Source organism: Neofelis nebulosa, chromosome 8 (genome assembly GCF_028018385.1).
Source record: "Neofelis nebulosa isolate mNeoNeb1 chromosome 8, mNeoNeb1.pri, whole genome shotgun sequence".
Classification (NCBI taxonomy): Eukaryota; Metazoa; Chordata; class Mammalia; order Carnivora; family Felidae; genus Neofelis; species Neofelis nebulosa.
The window spans coordinates 40,015,314-40,043,233 of NC_080789.1; the positions used below are offsets into that span (position 1 = coordinate 40,015,314).

The 27,920-nt window shown below is 34.7% G+C and overlaps 1 protein-coding gene and 1 long non-coding RNA gene across 7 annotated transcripts in view; one reads left to right on the plus strand and one right to left on the minus strand.

The window, feature by feature from the left end:
- The window catches only part of LOC131519171 (uncharacterized), a 138,729-nt gene extending 123,002 nt beyond the window's left edge, over positions 1-15,727 (plus strand). The window contains exon 3 of one of the 2 annotated variants that reach the window (XR_009265507.1): positions 15,511-15,727. This is a non-coding gene — a long non-coding RNA (uncharacterized LOC131519171). The remainder of the gene's footprint in view (positions 1-15,510) is intronic. The other variant, XR_009265508.1, reaches the window with a different exon arrangement.
- The window catches only part of SYT1 (synaptotagmin 1), a 558,476-nt gene that overhangs the window by 492,371 nt on the left and 38,185 nt on the right, over positions 1-27,920 (minus strand). The gene's annotated exons all lie outside the window — the stretch shown is intronic.

A 27,920-nucleotide genomic window follows, 5' to 3' on the forward strand; every position in this document is an offset into this window, starting at 1 on the left:
TTAGGAGACTCCTAGATACATAATCGAGATTTCAGATAGAAACATATCACTGCGTCTTTTCAATCTCCTCAAGTATGTGAACAGTGATGCCTACGGCTCATTTGTTCATTATCTAGATCACTGGTTAATAATTAGACTCCAATTACTGTGAGTTTAATCATTATCTGTATACACCATTGAGCCAAGTAAATCATATATTTTACTAAATCAAGAAAATATTGCAAAATATTTGTTATTGATCAAGCAAAGCAAAATAACAAACACAAAAAAACAACAAAAAAAATAATAAGCCTAGCAACTCTCATATTGGGAAAATCTACTTAAAGACTTGTTCAGGGAAAGGAATGAAAGAATTCTGCATTTTATAAAAATCATAACTGCCATCATCTGAGAAAATTTGTCACATAAACAACCTGGAAAATGAGAACAAAATGTGTAAATGTCTAAGCATGTATGCATTTTACATCATTAGAAGATCTAGGGAAAAATATGTAAAGTTCCTTAAATATCAGTAGGCTCAGTCAGTTAAGCATCTGGCTCTTGATTTTGGCTCAGGTCATGATCCCATGGTTCATGGGATCAAGCCCCATGTCCAGCTCTGTGCTGACAGCACAGGGCCTGCTTGGGAGTCTCTCCCTCTCTCTTTTCCCTTTCCCTGCTCATGCTCTCTCTCTCAAAATAAACACATAAATATTAAAATATGTGTATACTGTAGAAATATGAGACTGAAGCGCTGCCACTTATATATAGTGTAGTAAATAAAGCAAACATAAGTTTTCCTTTTTTTAAATGTTTTTTTAATGTTTACTTATTTTTGAGAGAGAGTGTGAGCAGAGGAGGGGCAGAGAGAGAGGGAGACAAAGAATCTGAAGCAGGCTCCAGGCTCTGAGCTGTCAGCACAGAGCCCATCACAGGGCTCAATCTCAAGAACCATGAGATCATGACCTGAGCCAAAATCAGGATTTGAACACTTAACCGACTGATCCACCCAGGCACTCCAAAGGAGACATATGTTTAATTTTTTTTAATGCTTATTTATTATTGAGACAGAGAGAGACAGAGCATGAGTGGGGGAAGGTAGAGAGAAGGGGAGACACAGAATCCAAAGCAGGCTCCAGGCTCTGAGCTGTCAGCACAGAGCCCGATGCGGGGCTGGAACTCATAAATGGTGAGATCATGACCTGAGCTGAAGTTGGATGTCTAACCAACTGAGCCACCCAGGCACCCCAACATATGTTTAAAGGATAAATAAAATTTAGAATTTGGTTCCTTAAAAAATAAACCTTCTGTAGAAGAACTTTATATGAGAAATCAAGAATACTGGGTACATTTTCTTAAGACAAAGTTAATGCCATCTAAGAGCAGACTCACAATACGTACTAGAAATTAATACAATTAATGTGATTTTACTTACAATTAAAAGTAAAATTTAACTTCCCAGTCTGATGTAATTACATATAACTCAATAAATTTTATCATATTTTCTATTAATTGACTTTCTCACTTTTCTTTCTCAATCTAGAGGATATGATAGAAAATGCTGGTTACTGAGTGGGCCTTCCCAGGGAGCATTTCAGGAAATGTTTAGATCGCTGTACAGTAGCTCTAAGTGGGTTTATATTTTCTTCTGCACACTTGCATGTCCTACCAACACATGATGGCTAAGAAGCCAAAAATTGCATTTTAATCTATTAAACACATCTCCCTTTTAAAGTATCTTGCATGTAGTGATGCCTGGGTGGCAGTTGGTTAAGTGACTGACTCTTGGTTTCAGCTCAGGTCATGATCTCCTGAGCCCCAAGTCAGGCTTAGTGCTGACAGTACTGAGCTTGCTTGGGATTCTCTCTCTCATTCTCTCTTTCTCTCTCTCTCTCTCTCTTCCCTCCCCCCTTTCTCAAAATAAATGAATATATTAAAAAAAAAAAAGTATCTTGTATGTGAAGCTCCTCTTGACTCCAAACTGACTGCCTTTCCCTTTGACATGTTCCCAATAATTACCAAGTCTTGAGAATACTTCCATTACATAATGCCTCTTGTTTCTATTTACTCTCCAAAATTGTTATCTAGAGTATTGCAATAACCACCATCTCTTTAGTTTTAGACCTGTGCAGAGTTTCTAGGATAATCTCTGTTGAATTAGTTGTTAAGTTTATTTATTTTGAGAGCGAGAGAGACAGACAGACAGACAACACTAGCAGGGAAGGGGTAGGGAGAGAGGAAGAGAGAATCTCAAGCAGGTTCTGTGCTGTCAGTGCAGAGCCCAAGGTGGAGCAAAATCCTATGAACCTTGGGATCATGACCTGCGCCAAAATCAGGAGTCAGATGTTTAAACAACTGAGCCACCCAGGTGCTCCCAAATTTGTTTTCTTAATAGCTCTCTATTCATCTCTGCATCTCCATCTTGCTTTCGAAGTCATCTATCACACTAATTCTCTGAATCCCATTCTCTTCCTTCTTATATTTGTTTATTCTGACATCGCCTTTCTTTTGCAATCTCAGCATATTTATACTTATCTCCATTTACCTTTCCTACTTATAAGCTAATACCTTATATAGTATAATCATGAGGTATCTATTTCCTTATTTTATTTTTTGGTGCAAAAAGGTAACTTTAGTAAAGCATGGGGATAGGACCCATGGGCAGGAAGAGCTGCCTGAGTATTTATTTCTTAAAGGGAAGAAGGAGGAGGAGGAGGAGGAGGAGGAGGAGGAGGAGGAGGAGGAGGAGGAGGAAATGGAGTAAAGTAATAATAAATAAAGTAAAATAAAAAATAAAGTAATAATCCATTTTCACTTTCTGAGAAATCACAGTTGACTCATACCTAATATGTCAACCTGATATTACCTTTGTTATGTACCCTAAGTCTAAATTGTAGCTCTTGAATGCTACAAAGGAAACTTAAAGATATATCACAGAAACTCACCCAGGAAGTCATGGAAATAGGAATTCAGACACAGATATTATCAATTGTGTTACTTTGAGCCTTAATAAAGAATACTTTATTAATCTATTAATATAATTATGCAGTATAGGAAGCACATATTCATCATGTTTTGAAATTTAATAAAGTGGCTAGTCTCAATTGGGAAGCACCCTAGGACTCTGTTGTAGCTCATTTAGAGTAAAGAGAGAGCAAGAAGTAAGGCAATGGCAAAAGAGTTTCCAAGGTATTAAGTCACCTCACTTCCACTGGGTGTCACCAACGTCATAATCACAAAGTCTTAGTAAGGCTAGCGTTGTCTATACTTCTCTCCATTTTGACTTTCACTCAACTCCTCACCCGTCATTCTGGCTTCTAATCTCATGAGTCATTGAAACAACTCTTGCTGAGAGAGTCCCAGTGATTTCCATGTTACTGAATCTCAAAAACATTTTTCAGATTTTTGATATCATAATCACTTTTGATACAAATGATGTCATCCCACCCTTTCAAAGTACATTTTTCCCTGGTGTTCTGTCACACATTTGTCATATTTCACTCCTTCTGGGTCAGTTCTTTCTTTGTTGCCTGCAGGCTCCTCCTTATTTACAAAGATATTAAGTGGTGGAGTACCTCAAAGTTTAGATTTAGGATTTCTCTCCTTTTATTCTATACTTCTTCCACATCCACAGCTTCAATTACTACCTAAACACAAATGATTTCTTCTGACCTCTAAGTCAATACATTCTATTTCCTATAAGACATCTCTCATAGGACTTATTTCCAAACACACATTCATGTCCAAAATCCAATTCATGATCTTCCCACACACTGAGTTTTCTATCTTGATAAATAACACCCACATCCATCTAGCTGTACAAGTCAGAAAATTCATCTTGATGACAAATTAATCTATCCGTCTCCACCTTAGAGCCCCTTTAGTTCACTCACAACACTGAAACTTAGGTGATCATTTAAAAATGAAAATCTGATCACTTCCCTACCTTGTTCAACTCTTTTCAGTGGTCTCCCATCCCTCTTAAACAAATCTTGACATGACCTAAAACCCTATGTAATCTGATTATATCTACTTTCTTAATGTTTTTCCCCTTAGCAGACTTTTCTTCATTCCTTGTACTTTAGCATAGTGGCCTTCTCTCTCCCTTGTCTGTTTTCTCTCTCAAAAATTTTCTTTGATTTTCTCCGCCATACTTATCAACTAGTTAATTTCTAGTTTGTCCTTTAGATAGAAGCTCAAATTTTCCTTATTCAAGTGTAGCTTACCCAATAAGGTGAAATTTCTTTATTATGAGCTCTCAGAATATTGTATATCTTATTTTTTGTAGCATTTTTCACAGTTGTAACTGTATATTTTTACAAGTATCTAATTACTCTTGTTTCCTTTGCTAGACTGTTATTTTCAAGAAGGCAAAGGCTGTATTAGTTTTTGCTCCTCTTTGTATCCAAAATGCCCAGCACATAGTAGGAAATCAATAATCACTAATTAAGTGAATGAATAAATTAATGTTGTAGTCTGAACTGGATAGGAGTTTACTCCAGAGGTTTAAGCTGGGTTGATTAATGAATAAGAAGGGCAGAAAAAAATCCCTAAGAAGTTTTACCATTTGACATCTATAGCTTAAGAAAGTTTATTTAGGCTTAATGTAAGACTTTAGATTTAAATGATTGAGAATTGGGATCCTGAATATGTGGTAAAGAAACTAGCAAGTACTAGGAAGGAAGGTAAAGGTTTAGGCTTAATCCTTTATTTGGTTATTCATTTACTTAAAAAAGTGATTAAATGTCTACTATGCATTGGAAGCTATGCTAAGCATTATGGCTACAAAGGTAAGAAGCTTGCCATTAGGAAGCTTTCAATGTAGTAGTTAAATGGCTCTGAGGCCTACCCAGTGGTAGAGAGCTTTTAATCTATTTCTAGGTCTGAACTGCAATGATTCTGGGAGGCACATGGCAAAACAAAAAATGGTAATAGTGAAGGCTCATAATGCCTAGATGAATATGAGAACAGAAGAGGAAGGGGAGGCTCAACCAGACAACATTGGAGATGATCCTAGAGCATCAGTAATACTTAACAGTGTTATAAATGGCTACTGTTTGAAGAGAGAACACATTTATTAAACATTAAAATAACCTGTTTTATGTGGTATTCAACACTTTGAAGACTAAACTAGAATGATGCCCTATCAGATTGCAGAAGAATCCAAAGTATAATGGATTGTATTGCCAGTATGGTGCTGACAGTATTACATAAAACAAATAGACGAGGGCATCTGGGTGGCTCATTCAGTTAAGTGTTTGACTCTTGGTTTCAGCTCAGGTCATGATCTCATGGTTTGTAGGTTCGAACCCTGCATCAGGCTCTGTGCTAAGTGGGGAGCCTGCTTGGGATTCTCTCTTGCCCTCTCTTTCTGCCCATCTCCTGGTCACTTTCTCTTCTCTTTCTCAAAAATAAATTAATAAACTTAAAAATTTTTAAAAAAGAAAACAGATGTTATATTGATTTATAGTCGTGTATTTTTTTCCCCATGGAAGACAATGAAGAACAAATCTATATCTCTACTGGCTTAAATTACAAAAACCAAACAAACAATAACAACAACAACAACAACAACAACAAGGTTTAACTATAAGAAAAATATGGGAGCAAATAAATGTTATTTTTGTAACAATTCTCTGGGAATACAAAGATGAAGTATATACGTCCTTGGAATTTTTTTTTACTTATGTGTGAAGCCTAAGCTTGTATTCATGATTTTTGTTGGAATCTACATGTAGATTTGTCGGAAACATGTAGAAAGCAATTATGTGTCCTGAAAAAACTTAAGGCAAGATCAGAAAGAAATCCATCTTTTCCACTTGAAAAATGAGCAGACAAATTTATGAAGCAAAACAATTTAGATTGCTTGTGATAAGAAATGGCACACTCTAATCCCAGAAAGTCACTTAACCAAACACACATTTATATAAAATAAGCACTCACTTTGGGAATATTTTACATGGGTTAATAAAAATGTGAATGGGAGCATGGGATTTATGTGGGGGTTTAAAAAAAAAGGGAGAAATATAATGTATTTATTGAGTGCTATACCCATAAAGTAAACATTTTGGATAATCATTCCATATCATTAGGGAGGAGGAGCAGGGAGTGTGCCATAAAATTCAGCTCCCAAGTCCTCTTTGCCTTGCAGAGATTATGAATCTTTTGGTTGATCAAAATGTCCTTCGGGGTGCACACCTGGGTGGCTCAGTTGGTTGAGCCTCTGACTCTTGATTTCGGCTCAGGTCATGAACTTACAGTCATGAGATGTAGCCCCATGTCAGGCTCTGTGCTCAACATAGATCCTGCTTAAGGTTCTCTCTCTCTCTCTCTCTCTCTCTCTCTCTCTCTCTCTCTCAAATAAATAAATAAATAAATAAATAAATAAATAAATAAATAAATAAAAATTGGGGCACCTGGGTATCTCAGGTCTGTTAGGAATCTGACTTCAGCTCAGGTCACGATCTCACAGTTGGTGAATTTGAGCCCCACATTGAGCTCTCTGCTGTCAGCACAGAACTGACTTGAGATCCTCTGTCCCTGACTCCCTCCTCTCTGCCCTTCCCGCATTCATGCTCTTCCTCCAAAATAAACATTAAAAAATAACATAATAAAACAGCAAAATAAAATCATTAGAAATGTCCTTCATTATACATTAACGAATCATGTTCTGATATTTAGATCAGTTCTTTGAGAAAATGTATAATATAAAACAGTGTCACAGAACCTGATCAATCCTAAGTAATATAATAAAATTGATTTCCTGGAATGCCAGGTAGGAGATTCAACATGGACACCTAGAGATTCTTCCAAGGGCCAAAAACAAAAACAAAAATCCAAGGGCTCTGCCCTCAACCTATCCATGAGTTTTTCTTTACCCATTTTCTCAAAAATGCTTATTTACAGAAAGAAGCAGTGTTATAACACAGGGTAAACTAGAAACAATATCAAAGAACTAGTAGAACATGAAATGACTATTTTAGTGATTAAGGAAGAAAATGATGACTTTAAATTCTGATCAGTAGAGCAGAATGATTGACACAGATTCTGATCTAACAATTAACTGCTGCTCTCTGAATTTCAGTTTTATATTGTTGAGATATGTAATGATCAAACCTGGAAAAGACTGTGGCCTAAGCTTCTGGTATCTCTGAAGGAGCACCAATTACCTTTAAGATAATGTTACATTTAGAAATAGTGTAACCAGTACACAAAACCCTCATCAATCTTTAGATTCTGTAAGTATAAAGCCAGTATTTTAACTAAAATAATGCAATAATAAAGATCCCCTGAGTCTGGAAACTATAAACTCTGTATTAATTGGTGAGTAAATAGAATTTTTACAGAATTTGGAGATTGTGGATATGAGGAAACTGAGGCTAAGGAAGGTGAAGTGATTTGCCTCAGGCTGCCAGCTAGTGAAAGTTAGCTGATAAGTCCAGAGATTCTGACAGGTTCTTTTCCTTGAGTCTCTTTAAAACTCTGGCTTTCTATTATTTGCCAGGGGCACAATGACTTCCTATGTATATCATATATATATATATATATATATATATATATATATATATATATGAGACAGTGATTTATACAAAAGTATGTGTGTCTATGGGTAAACAAGGAGATAAGAAAAAACAAAAAAATAAGACTGTGGTATAGTCTGAATATCTCTATTTCTAATAAAACCAATTATTTTCACCTTTTGGGCATAATACGAAATTTGCATGATTTTCTATGCAGCAACATGACTGCTGGATGAGCAATTCCAAATATTGCAGACTCTAGGGAAATGGCTGGAGAAAAGTCTTTCTCCCTTCTATATCTGAGAGGTAATTAAAATTACTTGTTCCCTTCAAAATATAAGGCACAGAATTGGACCAATGTTCTCTATAAGCAGCCATCTTGATCATTTTGCTTCTGTTAAATCCCAAGAACGTGTGGTTTTGATGGTGTTTTTCTGGTTGTAAAGCATAAGCAAACCCACATTTTTATTTCATTTGACAAAATAAAAAGTGGCTTCGTGACAGTAATAACTGGGAGGCAGATCAGAGGGTTTGACCTAACTGCATAGGGCATTTTTTTATTTTGGCTACAGACAGCTTGTCTGTTGAGACTTCCATCAGTACATAAAAGGAGAATTTAGCAGTTAATGCTCTAATAAGTATGCAACTTCTGGAAAGGACAAACACTTTGAGGAAATAAATCTCTAAGCATCATCACTTAAAGTTGATTATTTTGCTTGGGGGAGTTCGATCTCTTAGTCCTCCATTAGGGAAGTGTGTGTGTGTGTGTGTGTGTGTGTGTGTGTGTGTATAATATATATATGTGTATGTATGTATATTTCTGTATATATGTTATGTATATATGTATGTGTATCTATGTATGTTGTGTATATGTATGTGTAATATGTATATATTTGTACCGAATTCTCTTTTAACTCATTTTCACAAAAGTTTAATTTGTCCATATTGTATGCAATCATGATGATATCATCAAGTGACAAAATGAATCTCTCTCATGGAGTGGTGGTTTCTGTACACATATTTTTCCAGAAATAAATGATGACTTTCGGGGCACTTGGTGGCTCAGTTGGTTAAGCATCTGACTCTTGGTTTTGGCTAAACTCATGACCTTGCAGTTTGTGAATTTGAGCCCCACATCAGGCTCCTTGCTCTCAGGGAATCTGCTGCGAATTCTCTTTGTCTCCCTCTCTCTCTGCCCCTCCCCTGCTTGTGCCCTCCCTCTCTCACAATCAATAAACTTTAACTTAAAGAAATGAAGACTGTGAACTCAGGGGTCTGCTCTGCCACTTGCTTACTCCACAAACTTGGACACCTTTATATTTCCTTACCTTAAAGTGAGAATCATGATATTGGAATATTTTAGTGATTTTCTGAAGTAATGTACGTGAAATATTCTCCTCAGAACTCGAACAAGAGAACGTCCTCAATAAATGTTAAATTCCCCTTCCAACAACAATTTAACTTAAGTGTATGCTTGGATGAATCAAAACATGAAAATGTGATCTTTAAATAATTTATATCAAAGAGTTATACCAGTAGGTATTATTAAGGTACCAGAATTTAAGCTTTTCGTATACAGTTGTGAAGTATTAATCATCTTTGTATTCACAATAGCAGAATGCCTGGCATAATAGGCACTAAAATTGATATTTTGAGACGAAATAAAATGACAGAATGATCAATACGACCTACAGGTACTACATGCTCAGGCAGAGAAAAGATGAAGCCCCAGACCCTGTTTTGTCTCCTCAGTTCTGATGGCAGTTTGATCACGACTGCATCCAGACAGGCAGACGTCTCGGTTCTAATACCACTTCCAAGTCACTTTTCTAATCACCTGAGTCAGTCAACTGCTAATCACATGAGCAGGGGGTCCAGGGACCACCCACACTCTTAAAGCAGCAGGGGGGCCTTTTCCCATTTTTCTTTCTCCGCAGCACTGGTGTCACGTGACATGCTCAATACTTTACCTTTTGGTGTATCTGTCTGCCTCCCCCCAATGAGGGCAGCCATTTCTGTTCTGTTGACTGCTGTCTCTTCAGCGCTCAGGTTCTGGCACTGGGCAAGGACTCCTAACTATTTGTGGAATGTTTCAAAGTACTTCTACTTATCCTCAGGAAGCGCAGTTTTACATTCCAACGTCTTCCTAGTCTTTTGGTTATGTGCATAAGTGCCTAGAATAAAATTAGTCATCAGCAGGTATTAGGAATAATATTTTACTGTAATTTTCTAGGTTTTTAAAGATTTTTCGTACTATTATTGAAAACAATTGAATCTTCCCCTTCTTTTACTGAAAGAAACATCTTTGGGGATGCAAGGAACAGCATAGGGAATGGTATTTTTATACCGCTGTATGGCGAAAGACGGCAGCTACATTTCTGAACACCGCCTAATGTATAAAGTTGTTGAATCACTATGTGGTACACCTGAAACTCATGTAACTTTGTGCATTAATTATACTTCAAGGAAAAAAGAAAAAAAAAAGAAACATCTATACTTGTACTTTCTAAATACACAAATTTATTTAATTCGTATCTTTATTCACTGGCACTATTTTCAGCATACTCTCCAGTACTGCATCCTATGCTAAAAATAGTGCTTGGATTTCTTTGGATTCCTTGAAATACATGACAAGGAGGAGTACTCCTAAATTACAAATATGTTTATCTTACCTCGGGGAAGGGAAAACTCATCACTGTTTATGAAATATGAGAAACCGCTCTGGAACAAAAAAAACCTTCCCTGATGCTCTAGCACATATGATTAGAATTATTTTCTCTTCGTGTTAGAGATTTCAGGCTTTACATTATCTACAACATTTTTAAAAGGACTGTGACGTGCTGTCATTTTTTAATTGTTTAAATAGGCCAAGTAATCGACCTTTCCTTTTCCAAGGTCATTTCTCTTAAAAAGAAGAGTATTCCTCACTTCGTACCTGTTAGAAGGGTTATTATCAAGAAGAGAAGAAAATCAAACGTTGGCAAAAATGTGGAGAAAAGGGAACACTTGTGCACTTTTGGCGGGAAATGTCAATTGGTGCAGCCACTATGGAAAACAGCATGGACTTTCCTCAAAAAATTTAAAAATAGAGGTACCTTATGATCTGGCAATTCTACTTCTGGGTATTTAACCAAAGAAAGTGAAAATACTAACTCAAGATGATATATGCACCCCTATGTTCACTGCAGCATTATTCACAGTAGTCAAGATATAAAAGCAACCTAAGTGTCCATCATGCAGGAATGAATTTAAAAATGTAGCATATATACATTGGGATATTATTCATCCATAAAAAGGAATGAAAGTTTTTGCCATTTGCAGCCACATGGATGGACCTTGAGGGCGTTGTGCTAAGGGATATAAAGGAAACAGAGAAAGACAAATACCATACCATCTCACTTATACGTGGCATCTTAAATAAAAACAAGAAAAGAGGGGAGCCTGCGTGGCTCAGTCAGTTCAGCATCTGACTCTTGATTTAGGCTCAGGTCATGCTCTCAGGGTTTGTGAGATCAAGCCCTTCCTCAGGCTCTATGCTGATAGTGCCAAACCTGCTTGGGATTCTCTCTCTCCCCTTCTCTGTGCCCCTTCCCTGCTCACCCACACTGTCTCTCAAAATAAATAAGCATGTTTAAAAGAAGAAAGGAAAGACGCTTATCAAGAGAACAAAGTGATGGTTGCCAGAGGCAGTGGAGAGTGGGTGAAATACACCAAGAGGGTTAAATGGTATAAACTTTCAATTATAAATAAATAAGTCATAGGATGTAATGCATAGCATGGTGACTATAGCTCTTAATATTGTGTTGCATATTTGAAATTTGCTAAAAGGTCTTAAAAGTCCTCATCACATGAAAAACAAGTTTTTTTTAACTACTATGTGTGGTGATGAATGTTAACTAGATTTATGGCCATTCTGCAATCTGCACAAATAACGAATCGTTATATTATACATCTGAAATTAATGTTATATGTCAAATATATCTCAAATAGATAGTATTCCTATGTTTAGGTATTTATATTTTACTAAACTGAAATTAAAATAACTAAGAACAAGCAAAGCAAACTCTAATGTATTATAGATGATATATAATAAAAGGATAGAGGTATAAATATGAATGGTTTACCCTTTTCCAAATTGTTTGGAAATTTTAATGCACAAATCATTCTAAAAAGAGGTTTCAATAATTGGTAACAACACCATTTACAGTTTGTTTAGAAAATACAAGTAAAGGGTTTGAGGCATTTTATGCTCAAGTTTATCATATGAAGCCTAGGAAATTTTATCATAAATTTTCAAACATTTCAAACATTTCTATTTAAATCAACTTAAAGCTCTATAAAAATACCTGAGAGCTTTAAACTTCTATGAATGTACTTACCAAATAAAACTTGGGTTCAAAAATATTTAGTACCAAGCATATTAAGACTTATGCTTGGAAAGGACAACTGCAAACTTATTTACAATGTTTTTTAAATTTTTTAATGTTTTATTTTTGAGAGAGAGAGCACATGCTTGAGTGTGTGCTTGTGCCTGAGCAGGGGTGGGGCAGAGAGAGAGGGAGACACAGAATCTGAAACAGGCTCCAGGCTCCCAGCTGTCAGCACAGAGCCCGACACTGGGCTTGAAACCACGAACTGAGAGATCATGACCTGAGCCAAAGTCAGATGCTTAATCAACTGAGCCACCCAGGCACCCCAGACAAATTTTTCTTCTTATGTTTTATCGTTTTTATTCTTTACTTTTCAAGATTTTACTGTAGCAATGTGCTTCTGCTGTTATTGGACAGGGTCTAAGTTGTGCCAAGAGATTGGACAAAAGCTACTCAGTAGCCATGAAATAAACATCTTGTCTGTTTCACAGGACTTGTACCCAAAACATTTGCCTTCCCATCAAAAAAAAAAACAAAGCAATATAAAAATATCCAGGTTCCCTCACATTAAAAAAAATGGAGATAGTAAATGTTGCTAAAACAATTCTTTGGATTAGATATAATGTTTGTGAACCAGCGATACTTATTAAAGTTGGCACTCAACAAGCCATAGCTATAGGCTCTTAAGTGGAAGGTGGTTGGTGATCTGTCCTACTGCCTAGAATGGAAGCCCCCTGAGGCCTCTGAGTCCATTTATTCCCTACTCTGTCTTCAGAAAGTAGTTTCGTTGCTAAACTCATTATGGGTTTTGACTGAGTCCAGGAAGAAATTAAATAAAAGAAAAAAATATTTTGCCTTGCATTTGTTTTAAAGAAAATATACAATGAAAGTGATAGGAGAGGGTTCAAGTAGAAAAAAGTACAGGAAAAAAAAACTTCTGGAAAATATTATGCAGTGGCTTACTTTTGATGTATTCGTCCCAAATTCTATATTTGGCAATATATTAAGTAGAAGAGCATCATAATCATCTAACACAGAAAATAGATATGGATAAGGATATCCTTACTTTTCTCTAATAGACCATTTTATTTATTTTTTAACTTATTCAAATATTTATCAAGTTTACTGACCTATAACACATAATACTATATTATTTAAGGTGCAAAACATAATGATTTATATATACCTGGCAAAATGATTACAATAATATGTTTTGTTAGCATCCATCATCTTGCATAGTTACAAATTGTTTTTCTTGTGACAAAAAACCTTAAAAATCGACTCTCTCTTAGCAACTTTCAAATGTGGAATACAGTACTATGAACTCCAGTCACTATATCGCAATTCCTAGAGGAAAACACAGAGAGTAAGCTCCTTGACACTGGTCCTAGCAATGATTTTTCATATTTGAAACCAAAAGCAAAGGCAATAAAAACAAAAACAGACAGACGTAGTGTAGCTACATCAAACAACAAAGCTTCTGCACAGCAAGGAAACTATCAACAAAATGAACAGGCAACCTACAGAATGGGAGAAAATATTTGCTAATCACATATCTGATTAGGGATTAGCAGCCAAAATATATAAAACACACACAACTCAATAGCAAGAAAATAATAATTCAAAAAGTGCGCAAACTGACATTTTCCCAAAGACCTATTTCACCAATAGGTCCGTGAAAAGATGTGCAACATTACTAATCCTCAGGGAAATACAAATCAAAAATCACAAAGAAATATCATCTCATACCTGTTAAAACAGCAGTCATCAAAAAGACCAGCAATAACAAGTGTTGTTGCGGATATGGAAAAAGAAACCCATGTACACTGTTGGTGAGAGTGTGAATTGGTTTAACCACTATGGAAAGCAATATGGAAGTTCTTCAAAAAATTAAAAATAGACTACCATATGATCCAGAAACCCCACTTCTAGGTATTTACCCAAAAGAAATTAAAACATTAACTTGAAAACATATCTTCACCCTCATGTTTATTGCAGCATTATTTACTATAGCCAAGACATGGAAAAACCTTAGTTGAACAGATAAAGAAAATGTGGTATATATACATATATATGTGTGTATGTATGATTTCACTCATAAAAAGAATCAAATCTTGCCATCTACAACATGGATGGAATCTGAGGGTATTATGTTAAGTGAAGTCAGACAAAGAAAGGCAAACAGTATGACCTTGCCTATGTCTGGAATCCAAAACAAAAAACAAAAAACAAAAAAGAAACAACTTGAACTCTTATAAACATAACAGATTGGTGGTTATAAACATAACACAGGTGGGGTGGGAAAGGAGGAATTGGGTATAGGTCAAAAGGTACAAACTTCCAGGTAGAAGATAAAAAACCTACGGGGATGTAATATACAACATGATACCTATAGTTTATTTGCCCATTTTAAATACAAAACTGTGGAATCCAAAGCACACTTTTCACCTTTTTGTCTCTTAGCACAGTCTCATAACTTACACATTTAACTTATGTAATATAGAATTTCATTTACTATCTTGATTTGTGCCAATAGATATTCTTTCAGCCACCTCTCAATATTGGATATGGAAGTAAATGATGTCTCTATCCACTTTCATGGGCTTAATCATTTTCTAAATATTCATTATATATCTTTTCAGCCTTTATGTCTCCAGGATGGATCCCTCATTGTTGAAGCTTCCCAACTGATAATATTTTATATCACTCACCATTTTATCTAAACTCTCAGCATTGGAGAAATCGGCTTTCTAAAAAAATAAAAATAAAAAAAAAAAGAAAGGAAAAAGAGAAGGAAGAAGAAAACTGAACTATTTTTTAGAAGTTAACTTAGTAACACAGCTATCTCTCTGTGAGCACAATCATTTCACATAGGGACCCCACTATAAATAATTTTCCATCTAGAAAATTTCCCCTTCCTAATCCTATTATCATTTTAAGCCATTTCTTCCATAATGAAGCATCTACTCCAACATGATGGCAACTCAGATTTTGCTTTTTGAAGTAAGCAACTTTTGTGTGAAACCGTATTGTAGGTTTTATAAAGCTCACAGGCATGTTAACTTTAGAGTTCATTCAGGCCCTGCCAGATAAGAATGCACTTGTGGAAGTAAGCATACATAAATAAAAACTACATACAAGATTTATCCTTTAAAATCTAAAAAGGCATATTTTTAAGCAAATATAATAGATCTTGAATTTTCTTTCTTTTTTAATATTTTTTTTTGAGAGAGAGAGAGAGAGAGAGAGCACATGAAAGTCGGGGGAGCAGTAGAAAGAGAGGAGGACACAGGATCCAAAATGAGCTCTGTGCGGACAGCAGAGAGCCAATGTGGAGTTTGAACTCAAGAACCGTAAGATCATGACCTGAGCCGAAATTGGATGCTTAACCTTAGACTGAGCCACCCAGGCATCCCTTGACTTTTATTTATTAATAAAAATTAATCACAGATAGAATTTACTTTCATGATAATTAGAACTTTAAGTAAGTAAGCTTTCAAAGAACTTGATGCTCTGTTGAACAAGCCTGTTCTCAGAGGCCATATGAATGGTAATAGAGTTTATACGCTTCTATGAAAAAGTTGCCTGTGTATTTACTTCATATTAAGAAACTGTCAAAGTATCCGGCACTCTGTCTGAAGTAGGAGACCTTGAAGGATGATTCTATCTCCCTAAGAGAAGCTGAACAACTATTTGGGGTACCTAAAGAGTAACAGTTTTCGAAAAAACGGCTGTACATGTTTTACATGCACTAAGGCTTAAAGCTGTCATGGAATTTATAAGACATAAAGACATTTAATGTCTACCTAATAGGTCCAATGTCACACTGAATCTAAACCACTGTGATATAAAATTTCTTTGAAAACCCTCATTTTATTATGTTACCTTTAAGAATTAAACATAGTTTTAATTATTTTAGTATTCTTATAGTTAACAGTGTTTATGTAGTCTGCTTTTACATTGAAAATAGAGAGCAACTGCTTTCTCTATTACAGTTCTTAAAGTGCAGTATTCACTTTTCAGGGAAATAATACAATTGCCATTCTTTTTCTATGATATCTGACCTTATTTTGCTATATTACTTACTGTATTACATTATGCAATATGCCATTAGGTACAAAGCATTTTTAGAATGGAAAAATGGCAATCCATTGATTCTCTCATTTAATAATGTAAACAAAATCTGAATAATCTGTAATCTCTTCATATACTCTATTTTTGCAAGATTTCATTAGTATTTAAGGGGCTTCACAGAAAGATGAAAAGTGACTTATTCTTTCAAGTCAAAAAATGTAAATGATTTTCAAATGTTATTAACAAATTATAAAAAATTAGCCAATTTGGGGAAATAAAGTATTTTTCTATGGATTAACATAAATTGATCTAATTGTAACATATGAACATATGAGCAATTTTGAAAACTGCTTCAACTGTACTTAACCTTTGCATGCTTTATTTGCCTAATGTAAATTAACAGACACACCTGTCTTTTAAGTGTTCTGAGCAATAATGAGTTTAGAGCAACACCTGGAACACCTGGCTCATACAAAGTGCTCAGTGATCAATAATACATACTAATATCATTATCTTTATTATTTTAAGTGAAAACAAATTTTAAAAATAAATACAGTCTCATTTAAACAAGAACTCTCTTTTTCTTCTGTTAACATCCCTGGTAATTTGTGGAATTCTGTATGCTTTTAATATGAAGAATTAAAATTGAGGATTTTTATTTGCTTATCATAGTATTGCGCACATCTACTACCTTCTTTTTGTCACAATTTTTGAGAATAATTAACAAAATGGAGCATGCCAACATTTAGATCCACTGATTTTCTTTACCATAGATCCAATATATTAATTTGCTCAGAATAGGTGTGCATTATTTATGTATGAACAATTAAATTTTTATATTTTTTATGGGGTAATGGTGGCCATCTACAACACAATCTCAACTTTGCATTAGCTTCCTAATGGATGAATCACATATGCTAACATACAATTATTTTAAGGTCCCAGTCACAAGATGATAACAACTGAATTGAATTTTTACTTTATAGGCCAACTCCTCTATGAAAAGATTAATTAAAGTTTAATACACACCAGTATTTGCATTTTGCTTTTCAAATTGTAACACTTATTTTAAAAAAAGAGATTGATAAATTTGATTTTTAACTAAATTTTAATTAATTGAGATTGTGAAACTTTTATGCATAACTATTCAAATTATTATTTTTTACTTATTATTTAGCTCCACTGATCAGACAGATCATGTTCATATATCAGGTGATATATAGGCATATCTCAGAGATACTGTGGGTTTGATTCTGCAGAAAAGCAAATATTACAATGAATCAAATATAGTTTCTGATTATTGAGTGCATATAAAAGTTATGTTTATACTACAATGTAGTCTATTAAACATGAAATAGCATTGCATCTAAAAAACAATGTATATACCATAATTGAAAAAATGCTTCATTGCTATAAACTGCTAACCATCATCTGAGCTTTCAGCAAATCATAGTCTTTTTTTGCTGGTGAAGCGTCTTGCCTTGATGTTGATGGCCGCTGTATGATCAGCGTAGCAGTTGCTGAAGGTTGGAATGACTGTGGCAACTTCTTAAAATAAGACAGCAGTGAAGTTTGCCACATCAGGTGACTCTTCATGAATTATTTTTGTGTATCAAGCCATGTTGTTTGATAGCATTTTACTCACAGTAGAAAAACAAAGTCAATTGAAATTGAAAGTCAACTTAAAAATTGAAGTCAATTTTCTCAAACCACTCTGTTGCTTTATCAACTTAGTTTATGTAATATTCTAAATCCTTTGTTGTCATTTCAATGGTCTTCATGGCATCTTCACCAAGAGTAAATTCGGTCTCAAGAAACCACTTTTTTTGTTCATCCATAAGAAGCAACTCCTCATCTTTTAAAGTTTTATCATGAGATTGCAGCAATTTAGTCCCATCTTCAGGCTCTACTTCTGGTTCTTTGCTATTTCCACCACATGTGCAGTTATTTCCTCCATTGAAGGCTTAAACCTCTCCCAAGTTATCCATGACATTGGTGGTAACCAACTTATTCCAAATTCCTATTAATGGCGATACTTTGACCTCTCCTCATGAATCATAAATGTTCTTAATGGTATTTCGAATGGTGAATCCTTTTCAGGAGGTTTTCAATTTACCTTGCCCAGATTCATCAGAGGAATCACTCTCGATGACAGCTTCTTTTCTGAGCATTATGTCTCAACAGCGGGCTTCAAATATTCAGTAAATGTTGTAAACAGATGTGCTGTCATCCAGGCTGTGTTGTTCCATTTACAGAACATAGGCAGAGTAGAATTAGCATAATTTTTAAGGGCCCTAGGGTTTTTGCAATGGTACAAGAGTACTGACTTCCACTTAAAGTCACCAGCTGCATTAACCCCTAACATGAGAGTCAGCCTGTCCTTTGAAGCCAGTGACTTCTCCTCTCTGGCTGTTAAAGTCCTAGATAGTATCTTCTTCCAATATAGGGCTGTTTTATCTACATTGAAAACCTGTTGTTTAGTGTAGCCACCTTCATTATCTTAGTGACATCTTCTGTATAACTCGCTGCATCTTCTACATCAGCATTTGCTGCTTCCCCTTGCTCTTTTATGTTCCAGAGATGGCTTCTTTAAACCTTATGAACCAAGCTCTGCTAGCTTCAAACTTGCCATCTGCAGCTTCCTCACCTCTCTCAGCAATCACAGAACTGAAGAGAGTTAGGACCTTGCTTTGGATTAGGCTTTGGCCTAAGGAAATGTTGGAGAAATGTTGATCTTCTATCCAGAACATTCTAATTTTCTCCATATCCACAATAAAACTATTTGTTCTGTTGTTGATGTTTTTTACTTTCTTATGTGTTCAATGGAATAACACTTTTAATTTCCTTTAAGACCTGGTCCTTTGTGTTCATAACATGGCTAACTCTTTGGAGCAAGAGGCCCAGGTTTCCCATGATCTTGGCTTTCAACTTGCTTCCTCACTAAGCTCCATCATTTCTAACTTTCGATTTGAAGTAAGAGACTTGCAACTCTTCCTTTCACTTGAAACACCTAGAGGCCTTTGTAGCATTATTAATTGGCTAAATTTAAACATTGCTGTGTCTCAGCTAATATGGAGGAAAATGAGAGAAAGAGATGGGGAGAACAGCTGGTTGGTGGAGCAGTCAGAACACACACAACGTTTATCAAGAAGATGTGCCATCTTACATGTGTGCCGTCTGTGAGGCCCCAAAATAATTATGGTAGTAACATCAAAGGTCATTGATCACAGATTGCCATAACAAATATAATAATGAAAATATTGCAAAAATTACCAGAATGTGACACAAAGACACAAAGTGAACACATACTGTGGGAAAAATGGCACTGATAGACCTGCTTATCACAGGATTGCCACAAACCTTCAATTTGTAAAAACAAAACAAAACAAAAAAACAAAACACAGTATGTGTGAAGCACAATAAAGTGAAGTGCAGTAAAATAAGTATACTTATAACACATTTGGTGATTCTTTAACTAGAAAAAGAAAATGAGGGGAGTATCATTATTGCCTCCTAGCTTAAAGGACGCAAAGATTTTTTTAAAAAAATATGCTGAGATTATAAAAATCTTGTCATATTTATATATACACTTATGTATTACTATTTATGTTAAATATTTTTCAGTTAAATTATAACATGTGAAGCGCTATTTGCCATTCAAGATTATGAGAATTTTTAATATATATGTATATATAAACTGATACCTATAACTTAAGAATATCCTAAATATCACTTTCACTCAGCAATTTTTCAAGTTGTTATATTTATGTAGCACTTTAACCAATAAACAAAAAGATTTAACTAATGCAAAAACAGACACCTATTATTTTCTATACATAATTTATTGCAAAATAATTAAATTTTTGATTCTTTTCCCTACTTTTTTGATATAAAATGCAAAAGATGTATCCAAATTTACTTTGAAAGACTGACTTGAGATTCAGCAATTTTGTCACTTACTTTCAGCTTTGAACTACCATACTACTTTAATACTGAATGCCATTTTCAATTCTCTGAGTTGAGAATTGATTCTGTACAATTCTGGCCAAATCCAGTTGCTTGAATATTTTATCCCCAATTCAGCTCCTAGTATTTATGTTTCTAGGGTTTAGATAGTAAAATCTGAGTTTCAAAGTGTCTGTTTTATGATACAATCCCACAAATTACCTTTAAAAACCTGAATACACCAAATATTGTATACTGGGTACATCAGCACTTACTTGAGACTTCAAATTATTGATAATTTCTTAAGATAAGACATGCTCTTTTGGTGCAGGCTACAAATTCCATGACCATCAGAAGATAAAATATGATTCCCCTGAAGGGGAAAATATATAATTATGCAAAACATGAAATACAATTCACACAAAACAAATAGTTACCAGTGAAATATTCAACTATTACTTTATGTATTGTTACCAGCGAAATATTCAACTATTACCTTATGTATCATTTTAGGATTAATGTGCCTACATAGATGGAAAATATATTTAAATTTCTTATGTATCTTTACTTGATAAATAGTGATGTTTATTTTGTTTTTAACCAGCTCTTACTCTTCAACTTTCTAGAAAAATGGATTATTTCTGAGGGAAAAGTCCATAATGTCAATATTTGTTAATAATGTTTCTAAATTTCAGTGACTGGTATTACAAATGATAAAGTATTGCTTTTACTGTTCAGTAATTTTAGTTAGTCTGTTAGTTTATATTACCTGTGCCATTTCGCTTCATAGTTTATACATCAATAACACTTCAGGAAGTGGATGTATATAAAGTGTTGCAAACTATTGGCCTGATATAGTGGCTTCAGAGAGATTCCTAAATTACCCTTTATGTTTTCACTACTGTTGCATGTTGATCTTGCGTTCACTTGGGTCCTGGAAAATATATGTTCTTACACAGATTTTTCTTTTCCAACAATCAATGGGCATAGTTACACACGTAATGTTAAGATTAAATATCATTATATGATCAGAGTTAATAAGGATTGATTAAAGCACACAGCTAGACTAATTTTTAGGATGTAGAGGTAAAGAAGCAGCACCCACATTTCTTTCATTAAGAATATTCTCCATTTTAAAATTCAGTTCCAAGCATGTATGATGGAATGTGATCACACGAGTATTGTGAAGGCAACATTCAACAATAACCGATTGGTGGTTGTGAAGGAGAATTTGTTTGGCCTGATGATCACCATTTTGTCAACAACTACACAAACAAATATTTGGACATGTTTTCCTAACAGCAAATTATCTCTTCCAATTACCCTCCAATTTACACTTGTGTTACTTTTAACAGCTAGACTGTCCTTTCTCACAAATAATAATCGCCTCACCACTACACTAAAAATAAAAAGTGGGCAAAAGCTTAGTTCCATTAATGCTGAGACATAAATGTTAATTACAGAGGATATTGAAATATAAAAGAACTCCCTTTGCTGTCTCCAATCCCTTTTGAACTTCTCAGGGGTTTAAATATAGTGTTTCCTTGGCAGATATTCATGTCTGGAAAATAAAAGGAAAAGACTAGGCCAAAATAATATCTCAAAAACTTGGTAACCAACTTTAATTTTCATCAGTTGAGTAAGAAGTCTATCTGTTTTTAGGAAAAATTATTTGAAGAGATCCAAATCAATTCAAAGTTCCTGGTATTGGAAGATACAAAATTTTATCACCATGAAAAGTGTTGATAGTTAAATAATTGAATTGGAAAACATTGTTCATGACCATTGTTTCTAGTTAGAAGCAAAGGATTAGTATCAAGTCAGTCAGATAGACATACATACACCTTTAAAAATAGTGTGTAAAGTTCTTATATAGGAAGGATATAGTTAAATAAATGCATTGGAGATGTGGACAAACTGGGCGGCTACAGTATAAAAGAATGCAACTGGACCACTTTCTTACACTGTACATAAAAATACACTTAAAATGGATTAAAGACCTAAGAAATCTGAAACCATATATTCCTAGAAGAGAACATAGTGATTTCTCTGAAATTGGCCAGAGCAACATCTTTCTAGATATGTCTCCCAATTCAAGGGAAACAAAAGCAAAAATAAACTATTGGGACTACATTAAAAAAAAAAACAAAAAACAAAAAACAAAAAACAAAAAAAAACTTCAGCACAATGAAGGAAACCATCAACAAAACAGAAAGGCAACCTACTAAATGGAGAAAATATTTGTAAATGATATACCCATTTATAAGGGGTTAACATCCAAATACATGAATAATTTACACAACTCATCACCACACACACACACAAAAAAGACCAACAAATTATCCAATTAAAAATGGGCAGAGGAACTGAATAGACATTTGTCAAAAAAGACATACAGGTAGCCAACAGTCACATGAAGAGACATTCAACATCACAAAATATCAGGGATATGCAAATCAAAATCACAATGAAATATCATCTTACACCTGTCAGAATGGCTAAAATTAAAAAGACAAGAAACAACAAGTGTTAGGATATGGAAGAAAAGGAACCAGCATACACTGTCGGTGGGAATGTAGATTGGCATAGTTGATGTAGAAAATGGTATGGAGGTTCCTCAAAAAATTAAAAATAGAAATACTATATGATTTAATAATTCTACTTCTGACTATTTACCTAAAAAAATACAAAAGCACTGATTTTAGCAAAGATAAAAGCACTGATTTTAGCAAAGATATATTCACCCCTATGTTTATTGCAGCATTGTTTATAATACCCAAGATGCGAAAACAACCTAACCATCCATCTGTCCATCAATAGACAAATGCATAAAGAAGATATGATATGTGTGTGATGCTATATATATGTGTGTGTGTGTATACATATATATATGTATATATGTATAATTGTATATACAATTATATGTATATATGTATAATTGTATATACAATGTATATGTATACGATTGTATAATTGTATATACAATTATAAATGTTTATATGTATACATATATATGTAATTATACATATATATGTATATATACATGTATATGTGTGTGTGTGTGTGTGTATGTATATATATATATATATATATATATATATATATATATATATATATATAGTATCACTCAGCCATAAAAAGGGATGAGATCATGCCCTTTGTGAACATGGATGGACCTAGAAGGTATTATGCTAAGTGAAATAAATCAGACTGAGACAAATACCATAGGATTTCAGTCATATGTGCAATCTAAAAAAATCAACCAACCAACCAGAATCAGAACTACAGAGAACAGACAGATGGTTACCAAAAGGGAGTGGAACAGGAGGATGGGCAAACATGGGTGAAGAGGAACAGGAGATACAAGCTTCCAGATACAAGCTACCTTATTCCAGGTATGGAATAAATAAATCATGAGAATAAAAGGCACAGCATAGTAAGTCAGTAAATAAACACATAAACGAATAAGTAAATTGCATGTCTAATTAAGTGATTTTAGTATAAAAGAACTTAAAAATGTAATCTGTGCAAATGGATGAGAAAGAAAATAGGTCAAGTGATTTTAACTGCCTTCCCATGTTCTGATAAACCACATTAAAAATTATGTGTGTTTTGACAGTGTTGAGTATTTACATTAAGAATCATGAATGTATCTCAACTCTGCCCATGGCTTTCAAGGTCTCACAAGGTGTTACTTACTATTGCTAACCTCCTCTCCCATCCTTTCCCTAGTTCCACATTCTCCAAACATGCCTTCTTTCCATCCCTTACACACCACACTCAAGCCTCTCCCCTGGACATTAGCTCTTTCTTCTGCCTAGAGCGTCTGACACAGATCTCCCAATGGCTGGCATCTTGTCATTTTGGTCCCAGGTCAAATGAAAGTTTCTTGACTAGTCAACCAAAATTGGCCGTATCTCTCTACAGTCATTCTGTAGCCCTTGTTATTTTCTTCTCACACTCAAATCCACTTGATTTCACCATGTTTACTCATGTACTTATTAATGTCTGCCGTCTCTTCTTGAATGTAAATTCCACGAGAGTAGTATGTTGTCTAGCTGGCTCACCAATCTAGCCCTAGTTACAGAAGTGGCCAAAGTGAGATTTGTTGACTAAAGGAAGAGTAAATAAACATATTTTCAGTATCTTTTCCCCATCAGAACATTTCTTTTGCCAGAAAACTATGGAAATATAGCTATCCTTATCCATTGCTTCTCAATCATAACCAGCGGATCTATTAGCAACTTCCAAAGACCATTTATTCAACTTGTTTTGTCACATTTGTGTTTGGTCTTACTGAACTACAATTACAATTAATAAGATAATGATATTTTTAATTTAGATAGGAGTCTATTCACATGATTTTCTTAATTTGTGTTTCTAAAGGTAACATTGATAAAAAATAAAAACTAAGAGCTAAATTCAATTATACAAAATTAATGACTTCCTTCAAAAGGTCTTTATATTGGGAAAATATTCTGTTTTACCTATAAAGTACTCTAGATATAAAATTATTTTGGGAGTTTCATTAAAAAGCATTGATAAAATATAAAGCATATTGAACTAAGAATATTAGAGAAATATTTTTCACACAGTGTTTTAAGAGCCAGGTTCAAAAAAATCCAATTATATTAAGTCTGCAGATTAAACAGAGGACAGAACATTTTTAAGAGCTACATTAAGTTTCAAAGAGAAAAATGTTGGATAGGAAGGAAGCAAAAATGAAAAAAACTTTTTTATAGGAAAAATATTATTTCATAAGTATATTTTTAAAACTTTTATTTTTTTTAAAAAAAATTTTTTTTTCAACGTTTTTTATTTATTTTGGGGACAGAGAGAGACAGAGCATGAACGGGGGAGGGGCAGAGAGAGAGGGAGACACAGAATCAGAAACAGGCTCCAGGCTCTGAGCCATCAGCCCAGAGCCCGACGCGGGGCTCGAACTCACGGACCGCGAGATCGTGACCTGGCTGAAGTCGGACGCTTAACCGACTGCGCCACCCAGGTGCCCCTTAAAACTTTAAAATGGTATAGGTAGTACACATCTTTACCCACACTTATAGACACACATCTTTTACCATGTAATACATTATTATGTTTAATATATAAAATATTTTTAAATCTGAAGAAAAATTGTATCTGTAGACTACCACCTAGATTATGAAATAAAAACACATTTTCCAGGGTTTATAGCTTTTCATCATTAGATTAGATTGTCATAATTATTCATTCAGTTGTTTTTTGTATTGCGCTTTTAACTTGTGCTGGACAGTGCTGTAGCTCTAAGAATATACTGGAAGACAAGGCAAAGTCCTACACTAGAGATAATCATGAGAGAACCATCAATAACCTCAAATATTAATTGTGAAATGCCAAATTGTAATCTCACATTTTATTTGAAAATGGTGATATTTAGTGAGCAACATTTTCTAGTGTTAATGTAGTATAAGTAATAGTATCACAGATTCCGTCAACTCAAAGCCGTCAATAATGAAGTAAATGCAGTCTTATGCTAAGTACCGGGCATGGAGTAGGCACTCACAAAATATGTACTGAAGAGATGAGTAAAAGAAGGAATGAATGGAACAATTCCCCATCAATGGTCACATCATTTTGTATCATTACAGGGTCTGCAATTAACTGCTGGAAAACATGCTCTTTTATACATGTCCAGCTGTAGCTGCTAATTTACTGGTATCCATTTTGAAACGATGTATGTAAAGAAAAGGCGTTTTTTAGTGTTAAACACATAACTTCAGTGCGTGTGAAATTGCTGTTAAAGGTTTTCTTGCCCATTGTAAATTGTGCTTGAATTGGCCTGCAGAATCAAAAATATCTGTGCTCCTGTTCTCCAAAACCCAGAGTGCAGTAGAAAGCCAGCTGGCAGGGCCCGCTGGCAGTCTGCCATTCTGATCTGTGGTTGCAATGCAGTCCTGGGGGAAAAAACAATCATGAATTCTGTTTAACTAGGGCCATAGAATGACATTTGTTTCTTGATGGACTGTGGGTCTATTACCAAGACAAACTAGATGAAAGCCATTCAGATTCTACTTTGCTGTGACTATGGGAAGATCAGAGGCCTGAGGAAGTTAAGAGAATAGAGATGATGCTGTTTGTTATTCTTTGACACAATGAGAAAATAACCAAACTCGAAGTAAACATTCCTGTGCCAACTGGTTGTGTGGACTGATGCTCCCCCCCTTAGGTCGACTGAACTGCCTCGGTAAGGTATACGGACAACCTATATCTGAGCAAATAACAAGGAAAACAGTAACAATAATGATAATTAACATGTATTGTTACCTCTTTCCAGGCATTGTTCCAAGAACATTGGCATTTATTAAGACTTCAATCCTCCAAACAAGTTTATGAGGTAGTACTATTCTTATTCCAATTTTATGGGTAAGAAATATGAGACAACAAAGCTAAGTAATTTGCTCAAGTTTGTAGAGTTATCGAGTACAGTGTTAGCTTAAGAATCTTATTGCAGACGACGCGTTTTCAACCATACAAGCAGAACAAAAGATATGATCTATGTTGCTCTACACCAGAATCGCTAATATTCAAGCACTTGTCAATGCTTTAAGAAATTTTTGGTTAGTAAGGTTAGGAGTTTGGGTTAATAGGATAGTTCAGTCTGAGGTATTTCACCCCTTAGGAAGCTGAAGAAAAGGAAGGCTGTCTATGCACAAGGTCTTAATTGGCCTTTATATTTAGTTCATTTCCTAACTTGGGAATTTTAGCCCAGAGTGTTGTGTGGACTATCTCCACAAAATAAAAACCAGTGAGAACACCAGACACCAGCATTGCATTCCCTGATCAACACAATATTCCAAAACTATTGGGAAGGGATACCTCCCCTCTACCCAAATTTTAATTTACAGTACACACTTAGTAATAGGTTAGTTACGATCTTTGTGAGAAGATACATGTAAAGCCCTAGCAAAGAGTCTCCCTGTAGCACTTAATAAATTATACAGATCCTTATTCATTGTATGGAGCAAATCAGTTGATGGGATCTAATGTGAACCAGTGTCAAAGCATCATCAGTCCGCTCCTTTTAAAGCATCAGGACAACCTGATGCATTTGCCTCTACACAGCAGTCTTGGACTGTCATTTTTCAAGTTCACAGAGTTTTATGCAATGATGAAGATCCACCTCCAAGGTTTGGACAGCATCCCAAACCTGGTCTGGTAAAAACAACAACAACAACAACAACAACAACAACAACAACAACAACAACAACACTTTAACTCCTGGTCACCAAACATTTAATCCTACCCAGAGCGCTCTAAGGAGAGTTTATTAAGGAATATTTCTATATTGATATCATTGAGATAGTGAGTGAGATCATTGAGATCATGAGTGAGAAAGGAAAATAGCTTTTCCCTTAAGCTCAGAAATCATTAATAACATCCTGATGTTTAGCATTTGATAAAATAAGTTAGACTTAATATTTTTTCAAATGATATTTCAAAGAAAGTACAAAAGCTACTCTACGGCACATTATAGTTTAATCAAATGTGTTACATATTTAAATGCATGATCTGCTACTTCTGTAGTCGGCATGTTAAAAAATAAGTTTAAAATAAAGTTTTAAGCATGCTGTCTTTCACTACTGACAGTCACAAATCTACTTAGACACATTACTGTGAGGCTATGAGATTTAAGGAAGGTAAATTTTCTAATTATAGGTTTCCATTAATTGAAACTCATCTCATTTTTTGGTAGAAAATTTTTTAACATTGAAATTAAAAATTTCCATTATCTGTTGTAAAGTACATAAAAGTACTCCTTTCTTTTTTTTATTTATCAAGGAGAAATGAAGCTAATTCAAAGATACCTTCTTTTGGGGCATCTGGGTGACTCAGTCATTTAGGCATCCAACTCTTGATTTCGGCTCAAGGTCATGATCTCACGTTTTGTGAGTTCGAGCCCTGCATCAGACTCTGTGCTGACAGTGCAGAGCCCGCCTGCGATTCTTGCTCTCCCTCTCTCTCTGCCCCCAGCAACTCCACACCCCCTGTCCCC